Source organism: Oxyura jamaicensis, chromosome 3 (genome assembly GCF_011077185.1).
Source record: "Oxyura jamaicensis isolate SHBP4307 breed ruddy duck chromosome 3, BPBGC_Ojam_1.0, whole genome shotgun sequence".
In the NCBI taxonomy this organism is placed as follows: Eukaryota; Metazoa; Chordata; class Aves; order Anseriformes; family Anatidae; genus Oxyura; species Oxyura jamaicensis.
In genome coordinates this window covers 9402791-9413041 of record NC_048895.1, presented here as the reverse complement: position 1 = coordinate 9413041, position 10251 = coordinate 9402791, and the positions used below count along the sequence as shown (strand labels likewise).

Here is a 10251-nt window from a genome sequence, read left to right as displayed (position 1 = left end):
AACACTCCAGGGGCCACTAACACCAGCGCTGTCTCTGGATGACATCAACCATGAGCCTGCACCAAGCATCATTCCCCATTCCAGGCAAATTGGGCTAGGTGAGAAAAGAAAGGGGGATGGTCATACCCACAATATAAATCAAGGCCTAAAGATCAAGATCTGCACCACATTGAATTATAAAAACAGAAATTATTCTGGGGGTAGAAAAAGCTCCTGTTTGCCTCTGACAAAATCAAGGTAACTCTATGACATAAATGTCTGGTTTCCTTAAGGTATTCCTCCTAAATCCTTGCCAGCAGACTGCAGCCGCTGCCTCCTGGGAGTAGGTTAACCCCTTTCTCAGTAGCATCATTGCTGTTCTAAAGGCTATGTTCAAGTATCTTCCCCTGTGTAACCTTGAATGTTTAGTCTTCAGCTCCCAGATCCCAGTGAAGACTGCAGAGGGCAGGGCTGAGGCTCAAAAAAGGGAAGATGTGGAAAATTTCTACGAATGAAGCTTGGAATTGATTTCCTTTATACCTGCTAAAGTGCAAGCCTGAGTGCAGTGTGGGTCCTGAGAGCATGAATTCACAACAGGAGAGACAAACTGCACATCCTAATCTCATCTGTGTGCTTTTGTACTTTGGAGGGGTGTTTATACATAACTTCTTTGCCCGGATTTAACCCGTTCCTTTACTTCCCTTCTGCTTTTATATACAAGTTTATACAGAAAAAACAAGGTGAGATGGGCGGTTCCTGCCATCACGCAGAGTGCTAAGGATGATTTGCTTGTCAGACCAACAGCAAAGTCCATTCTCTAGACTTTTTTTTTTTTTTTCTTTTTGGTGTAGAGTCCTTCAAGCAGATAATTGCCTTGTGGAGACCTCCACTCCGCTTCATCATAGCACAGACAGCTTTCTCTTTCTCTCCCAGCAACAGGCCAGTCCTGCTATGGCTGCGTTGTTATATGTAAAACTAACAGGGTAACATCAGGAGATTATTTCCTACAGTTGCCTTTCCATTTTATGTATGCTGGTTTCTAGAAACAAGGGAAAAGGCAAGCAGCATCTGGAAAGCCGAGACCTGCTCAGCCAGTAGGAAAGAATTTCCTACCTCAGTGCTGCAGGTCGCAGTTCAAGAGCTGATGTTATGAGCCAAAAAATGATTTCTAAATTGCTCGGCCTCATGTTGAGTATTTGTAATTCTACAACACCATGGGGGAGGGGAGAGGAGGGAGTGTCCCATAACTTAGCCCAGGCTTAAATGACTTCCCAGAGAAGAGAATCAGAGTAGAGCAGCAGAGACTCAGAGCAATCTTGATACTCCGCAGAGAATCAAGCAGGCAGTGCACAGCAAGGAGGAATGATCTGTAAGAAACTGCCAAACACCAGTTTGCTTGAGGCAACAAAAGCAACGGACTATGATATTACAATGAGATATTTATAAAGGGCTTCTGTTATAAGGTAGTTTTCTACTCGAAAATGGTGTCAGGCTATTTCTAAATGGTTTACATACAAGGCTGTTTCAGCTCATTGTTTGCCCCATACTTTAAGTAGTGATATAAAGAAAAACAAATGTGGGTTTCAATTTAATTTATGTTTATCAGCTCTCTCCCAGCATTACCTGGACTTCAGTGTTTAACAGCTGACTCCGAACTAGAGCCTACCACTGCCTACATGCATTCAAAAGATCAGACCGTGGGTGTGGGCTAAAAGACCAAGGAGAAACAGATAAAACAACCAAGCTGTGTGGCAGTAACCTAACAGCTGAGATGGGAGGGCCAAGGATCAGGTGTCAACCCAGACAGCGCTATGCCACCCAAAAGAAAACTTCCCTGGTTAGCCATAATAATAACAATAAGAATGAATCAACCAAACGTGATCATTTAGCAACCAATTCTTGCTCCGTCCCAGTTGTCCTTGCTGCTGTATTGCTCAGAGGCGTGTGCAGTGAGTCAGCAGTGCACACCAACCTCCTCCCAGCTGAGAGCCACCATCTTCATTTCTCAGCAGCTAATGACAACTATTAGCAACCGTGAGCTAGCACAGAAGGAAGTATGTGGGCTGCCTGTGGACGGCTACATAGCAACGTAACGTGGCTTGTGGATGCATCACTGTCCCAGAAGGTAGAAATGCAGGCAAAGGGGGGGGTGAAAGATCTGTTGGCGATGGCCATTAATGGTGCCTCCAGAAATCAGGGGGCAATTAACAGCTACAGAAAAGTCACCTGCCTGATACATGGTTCAACTCTGCTCTCACCTTTCCAGGTGCTGAAGTGAAATTGATAGCTGAAAGCATTTCACAGTGTTTTAAACAGACTTTGACCTATTTTTTTTTTAATCCATCTCTTGGCTCTGTCATTCTGCTTTGCTGCCCTTAATCCTCAGCTGTTCCTTTTGTTTCATCAGCTGCAATTTTTTGTGTGTAAGCATCTCTGGATTTACCGTGTTGGCTTGCTATCTGGGGGGAAAGCATACTGCATTGCTCTGTTCCTTTGTACGTTGCCCATTGTAAATCTTCCAAGCGAATAAATTTGCTCAGGACTTATGCAACCTGGAGAAGCCAACTTCCACGGCTCACAAGTGGTTTCTACACTGCCTGTAAAACACGAGGTTCTGACTTTGCTTCTTGACTTCATGTAAAAACAACAACAACAAAACACAAACTCCAAACCCTCCTAAGTTTGACTACTGGATTTGAACTGGTGGGAAGGAAAAATACAGAAAGGCTCAGAGAGATTACTACTGCATTAGAACTGGGGAGACAGGAAAAATAAGAAAACATGGGTCAAGTATCAAGTTTTAAAATGTCCCAGTCCTGGTTTTTCCACACTGTGTTTCTTCTGGACTTGCTTTGTTCTCCACTGTTTAAAACTGGATCTCCCCAAAGCGAATCAGAAACTGCCCAGAGTGTGCATGGTTTTGAAACAAAAAGCTGCAAGGAACTGGATCAAGATCAGACACATTTCCCTCGTAAATTCATCAGGCTTGAGCCCAAGATTCCCCCAGACAAATGTCAACGCATTTTCATGGATTACGGTCATGCTGAATTACAATAACTGATTTTTTTTTTTTTTAATGGGTATGAGGAAATGCCAACATACGCGTTATACTATGAGAAGTTCAAGTTAACCTGTTCCTATCATCCTCTTCCTGGTTTAGCAATGCCATTTTAACTCTAAAACACAGTCAGGGCCCTGAGGGCACATTAATTCACTGACCAGTCTCACCTGGGGCTACCGCCCCATGCCCTGTGCTCATGGGCCTGGGGGCTCCCTTTAAATTCTGAATTGTGGATTTGCTCAGATCCTGCCTGAGTTGCATTGCAGGTATGTCTGCCTCTAGTCTGGCCTCCTGAATAGACCTTCGATTTCCTCTGCAGGTAGCTTTTCTGCTGGATGGCTGGCCCCCTCCTGTGGTTGTTGCAGCTTGTGATCTGTCCTTGCTGTTTCCTTTTGTTCCTGGATGGAGCACGGGCCTGTTTAATTGCTTGCTGTGTCTGGTCCTGCTGATTGACCATGTCACCAGCATTTGGTTCTGCTTGTGGTTTTCAGATCTAGGCTTGTGCTAAGATTGCCTAGCTCCTGGCTTTGGTGCTCCTTGGGAACAGTGGCTCATTGTTGCTTCCTGACAAATATTTTGGAGTTAAGCCTGCCCTCATTTAAGGTAAGGGAAGAAGCCAGTATCTTTTTGGTGCCCTTCTTCACAGTTTACTTTGCATTAACTCATGCAGAGCTGTCTATATATGCTTGCAGATTGGGTCCCATGATAAACAGGTCTACTTAGAGCTCACAGTTCCTCCTTTTTGCTGGGGGTGGGGTTCATGTAAGACTACCTCACATGCACCCACACCTTTGTTTTTGTCTGCTAAAGGGTTCTTCATATCTATCTACTCATCCCCTCTGGAGTTTGCTTTATTGAATGCTGTTGAGTTAGTGGAGGTGGGGAGTGGCTAGTAGTACAAATAAGCACATGCTAGGCGCTTCTGTCACCTCTCTTCACGGTGTGCATTATAAGCCTGACAGTGTCCTCAGCTCTACTAAACCACAGGATGTGCTTGGACATGCAGAAGACCATATGCTCTTATGCTGCAGGTCTACAAGGATCACTAAGGATAATAGTTATCACAAGGATAATAGTTAGCTGTCACATTACCAGATGCCTAGAAGCTTGACTAATGACGCAACAATAGTAATGATGGAATAATTTTCCATGTTTTATTGGTTAATTCATGTTACTGTTTGCTTTATTCCTGCTCTGTGCCCATCTCAAAACATGCAGTGGCCACTTTTGAAGGCTTCCTCTTCCAGTAGGTAGCCCTGTGATGCCCTCCACCCCATGCTGTGTTGGGTGTACCTGTCCCACATGAAGCTGTCCTTGATGCAGCTCAGCTCCTGGCTGAGATGCTGCTAATGCCTTATTGCCTGTCTGTGATATAACTGTTGATGCGTAATCACCTGTGAAAGCCAATATCCACCTTCACATGTTATGTCTCACAAATCTAGGAAGAAAGCTGGCTCACATCTGTCAAATGTGAGCAATATGTGTGTAGTCCTATTGAAATAAGAAAACTGAATCAGGCATGGTGTGGGTTGCTTACACGCGTGCTGTTCTGTAGTTGTGTGAGCCCATTTGAGTCTAAACCTGTAACTCCCTGTACTCCTTGTACACTCACCAGTTTCACTGGCTTTAGAGTAACTCAGGCTACCTTTACAAGTCCCCCTGCTAGTCTAAATATGCCCCTGTCTGGTATACAGTCACATGATTACCAGTGTCACATCATATTCTTTGCCATGTAAGCAGCTGACCAAGTGAAAGCCACCAAGCACACTGTTCTTTAGGCTCTTGGCCAAAGTGAAGTCCAGTGAACACAGCAAATGGGAAAACTCCGTGCTCTGCGCTCCTGGCTGAACTCTGCCATCCCCACTCTAGCCTGACAAGGGGTTTCATATGACTTGCTTTGCCTCACTTGCACTCCTGATCTTTATCTCTGTGGTAAGAATTGTGTTGCTCATTCAGATTAGCAAAGTACTTTAAAGCCTTTGCATGGATGATACTGTGCAAGTACAAATTCTCACGGCTGTAGTTTCAGATCTAAGACATGCAGCTATCATCCATCTTTTTTCTCCTATTGTACCTGGGCTCTTTCTCAGGCAATCCATTTTCTGTGGCAATCTCAGTAAGGCCCTGCAATAAACTGTATATGGTCTCTCCTACTTTATCCCAGGTGCAAAAATGATGATGTACATCCAGCTGTACAGCTGGCCTCTGTGTTGTCAGCCCCCCTCACAGGCTTCTAAAGCATTTGCAGAAGGGAAGCTAAGCCTTTCTGTTTCATCAGCTGTGAGCTCTTGTCATCAAGTTTCACTTGCCAGAACACATCATTTAAGAAGGAGATGCCACTCACCTGTGGTTACTGATGGGCAGAAAACAGATTTGAAGTCTGTATTCTCAAGGTTCTTGACCCTGAAGACTGGTTTTAAGCATGGACGTGTATTCACTGAGCTCTCCTCCCATTTTATGTGTATCCCTTCAGAGGGATGTTAGATTGCAACCATGTATTAGGTTGTAATGCAGATCACAAAACAAGCCTCTCCCCTACTGCTTCAGTGGTATGGATGAAAAGGTATTCATTGGGTAAACTTGCATGTACTGTTCCCTTCTAAATTTCTATGTGGGCCACTTCTCTCCCAGGCTTTGCTTGCCTTTTGATCTCTGCTCCCTTGAAACTTATCATCCTTGATGAATGTCTTTGTGTAGTTATCTATAAACAAAAGAGACTATTAAATATAGAATGGGGCTGGCTCTTTCCTTCAGGTTCACCTTTGACACCTAAAGCTGTGCCTCCTGAACAAGGGTGGTACTGTTTAAAAAAAAAAAAAAAAGACAATACTGAATCAGCTCCAAGAAACTCAAGGAAATGCCATGTTGACTGCAGCTGGGAAGACCCACCTTGAGCTTTAGGAACAACAAACAGGAAAGATGGACAATGCTACAACAATCTTTCCTCACTCTCCTATGAAATGACAAATTAAATAGACCAGTTCATGCTCTTGATGTAAGTGTAACCAAACAGAAAGCTATGGGAATTCATCTGGGCCTCAGGTGTGTGTATATGTACATATACCTAATCTAGTATTTTCCTCTGATTATATCAAAAAATGGTGATCCTGTGTAGCCATTAAAATGTGTCCTATTTTGTATGTGCTCTCTCAGCCTCCCTGTGTAGGGCTCTTTCTAGCCCAATCTGTCTTTGTTTTCATCCACTGCTCCCAAACAATAGGGAACACCTAGACTGTTTGATGAAGTCAATGTGAACTGGAGTAGCTGCTCTCTCTCAAAATATTTATCTCCTTTCTTGGTAGACAGCTGTTGTGATGTTTTTTGTTTGTTGTTTTTTGTTTGGTTTTGTTTTGTTCTTGTGCTAAAGGAATGGTTCTGGCTTTACCTTAGCGGAATATGCTAGCTCACTTGAAATTGCCTGTTGTAGAACAGATGGGAGTTGACAGCTAAATCATTGCCTGCCCTGTTCAGGAGGGTCAATGGAGCACCACCCCACTGCATTTTCTTTTGACTCACATGTGTGCATCAGATCAAGATGTGTGGAGGAAGGGACACAATCAGATGACCATTATGAAGGTATAGGGCACTTTATAATCTTCCCCAAATGGAAAAAAAAAATAAGTAAACTCATATGATCTTGCAGAGTGTTGCCACAATACAGCCCAATGTGGGACACAGCAGCAAAGGAAAGAGCAAGCACACACCTGTCATACAGATGGTCTGTCCTCCAAACCTCTTGATCCTTTGGCACAGGTGGGGTTTCTGAACATTTTCAGAGAAGGAGGGATGGAGTAATCCTGACCCTTGACAAGGAAGTGGTTATGGGAACCTGTAAATAGGAGGAACAATAATCAATCTATCCTTTTGAGAGACCACAACCTGAAAGCTCTCTTCATTTCAGTAATCTTCCTCCCCTGTAGAAAACAGAAAAAGGCCTAACAATGCAAAAAAACTGCAAGGTCTCATCGCTGATGTGCTTTTATCAAGACCCATTCTACTTAGCAACTGTGTTTTCTTTGCTAGAGAATGGCAGCGAGTGCTGTTGATTGCAATAGTAGCTGGCTTCAGGTTGATTTTTTGCCCCTCTGTTGGCCTCCCTGAATGGTGATGTTCACAATGATGACTCTTCATTGATGCAGGAAAGCTTTGTGTATTCCCTGGCATCAAGTCTGCTTACTGTCACTGTTCCTGACATCTTAGTAAAAGCGCACAAGCTCCAAGCTCTCTTTAGACCTTAAGTTCTTTCTTTGATATGGCTCCTGAATGCTTTGATGCTTAAGCACCTTCCAAAATCTGACCAGCAGTTTGGGAGGCAGTGACAGGGTAATGAAACCAGCTCTGCCATTACAGAGAGGGCATAGAGAGACCTCATCCTTGATCCTAAGCTTCTAATCTTTAACTATATAAATGATTTCCCCTGGCAAAACAGTCATCTGAAAAAGTATCTTTCCGTAAATGGCACCTGTGTCCATCGCAGTTTTCAGCTAAACCAGAAGAAACAGGTTTCAGCTTGCTATCTGCAGGGTGCTGGGAGTGAATGGCCAACTTCTGAGGGGAAAATGAAAAGCAAAATTTTATTTCTCTGTCAGTAGGCTTACTTCATAAGAATGAAGCTGCAGGTTGCACCTTCTCCACTGAAAAATACAGGTCGTCAGTAACCACTTTCAAATAACAAGAGCATCTAGTGAAATGAACCCAGACTTTGAAGAGCAGCAAAGCTGAGAACTCACAGAGGGAATGTGTAAGAGTCAAGTTTATCTCTCAGAAATCTTGGCCTGCATGTCTAGCTTAGTATTTCTGCTGCCAGAATTTCTGGGCATGGGAGAAACAGCAATGGACAATCCTGCTAGATCCCTGTCTCTTCTCTGGCATGCATATTTGGGAGGCTCAGCTTTGCCACATAGGAATCCACAAATGTACTGGAAATTTGTTAGTATTTCTGGAGACTGAGTAGGAGTAAAAACCACCGAGGTCTAACATTCATCTTTAAAGAGAGATCTGCCTAAACAGCCATTGAGTCCTGGTGCTAGTTCAGTGGGACAAACCCAGGGCTCACTGACTTCTGCTGAAGTTTTTTGTCAGATGTTTTAATTAGATCAATATGCTGGTGTTTGATTTTCACTCTTCAGTTTGCGTCCTCAATCACCTCAGTTTCCCTTAAACACCTCTTACAGTATCGCTCACAGTAGGGCGAGACTGGGTTTAGTATCCAGGGTGGGCCTTCCTAGGACTGTTGGGCATAGGCAGCCCCGATCTGTTTCTAGTCTTTTAAATTCCAGAGGTAGCACCAGGCCTTTTCTGCCTGGTCATTCTGTGTGGGAGACTGGTTCCTCCAGGGTCATTTAAGCTATCACAATATGAATCAGCTGTGGAAAAGGCCCAGGGTCTTCCCAAATCCTGGCATGTGAAGTATAGGAATAAACTGCTGACTGCACTGAATTTACCTATGCCAGAGGAGAATTCATTAATGTTTCCAGGCTACTTTGAAAAGAAGTGCAATATTGCTGTTCATCTTATTCACCCTGTAGCTGATACGTAGCATCTCCCTTACAAACTAACTGGAAATTTCTTTTGGTATTTTTTGTGTTTTCCAGCAGAGTTGCGAGAGCCTGCTGCTTCATTCTAATAAATGTGCCCTCCCCTGCCCCCTTTCCTCTAAGCTCCTTTACAAGGGAGATAAAAACATCAGTCCCTGACCCTATCTGTTGAACAAAGGCTAATCCGTTCTCTGATTGTCTAATGGTCAGTTTGGTTTCTTCCTGATTGCTGCTACCTTCCTTATTTCTGAGAATGTAATGCAATCGTTAAGGTTGGAAAAGACCTCCAAGATCACCAACCATCTTCTTACCACCTATGTTACCCACTAAACCATGTCCCTAAGCACCACTTATGATGGGCTTCTGCAGCCACCCCAGCTGACAGCCAGCATGGCCTCCGTGGTCCTGCCACTCCCCACCGCCTTGCTGAGGCAGGGCAGGGACCACCAGCAGCCCCTGACCATGAGGGGGTCCCCATATGTTCACCAATATATTTATAGGTTTGTGCTTTATTTTCATGGTTGTATTACAATGATTGCAACATAAACAGTTCCCCTGGCACAGTCTTTATGGCTTTCTCGCCAACTGTATCCCTGGGGTGCATCAAGCACAGCATTGTTGGTTGGTCGTGGGAAGGGCTTGTTCCACTGCTCTGCACTGGTGTGGCCTCACCTCGAGTACTGTGTGCAGTTTTGGATGCCACAGTACAAAAAGGACGTTAAACTGTTGGAGAGTGTCCAGAAGAGGGTGACGAAGATGGTGAAGGGCCTGGAGGGGAAGACGTTTGAGGAGCGGCTGAGGTCAATGGGCCTGTTCAGCCTGGAGGAGGCTGAGGGGAGACCTCATTGCAGTCTACAGCTTCCTCACGAGGGGAGTGGAGGGGCAGGAGCTGATCTGTTCTCTTCAGTGATAGGATGTGAGGATAGGAACGGTGTTAAGCTGAGGCAGGGGAGGTTGAGGCTGGACACCAGGAAGAGGTTCTTCACTGCGAGGGTGGCTGCACGCTGGGAACAGGCTCCCTGGGGAAGCAGTCACTGCACCAAGCCTGTCTGAATTTAAGAAGCGACTGGACTGTGCACTGAGTCACATGGTCTGAACTTTTGGGTAGACCTGTGCAGCGCCAGGAGTTGGACTTGATGATCCTTATGGGTCCCTTCCAACTCAGGGTATTCTATGATTCTAATACCCTCAGTACTTTCATTGTCCCAGTGCCGCTAACTAGGAGGTGACTGCTGTCTGACAGACTCCCCCAGCCCCTTTCACTAGCTTTGCATCACCTACAGGGAGGCTGACGACACCTGTGAGCCGCGTCGACGCTCAGTTCCGTGCGGGATCCAACTACCCAGCCTGAGGAGACCTGAACTTTCAGAGCTCGGCCCAAAACGGCCGGCAGTTTTTAACGCACTCGCGTCGACCCAGCCGCTCCTAACGGCGAGAATCCGGCCGAGACGACGGAGGCCGAGGCACTCTCCGCGCACACCGCCGCCGTGTGCCCACGGCCCTCCCCCGGCCGTTACCGGGCCCAGCCCCGCGGGGCCGGGCCGCCGCTGCCTGACGCGCGGGGCGGAGCGGGGCGGGCAGGGGGCGGGGCGGCGCCGCGCACCCGGAGCGTCGGAAGGCACCGGCCGCGCACCCGCGGAGCCGCTCCAGGTAACCGCGGGGCGGCCGCGCCGA

At 45.9% G+C, this 10251-nt stretch overlaps 1 protein-coding gene across 2 annotated transcripts in view; it reads left to right on the top strand.

Annotated features, from left to right (window-relative positions):
• The first annotated feature begins 10205 nt into the window (after window positions 1-10205).
• YPEL5 (yippee like 5) overlaps window positions 10206-10251 on the top strand; it is an 11061-nt gene continuing 11015 nt past the window's right edge. Inside the window, exon 1 of one of the 2 annotated variants that reach the window (XM_035321104.1) lies at window positions 10206-10227. The gene's annotated coding sequence lies outside the window, so the exon portion shown is untranslated. Of the gene's footprint in view, window positions 10239-10251 lie in introns of both variants that reach the window. The other variant, XM_035321103.1, reaches the window with a different exon arrangement.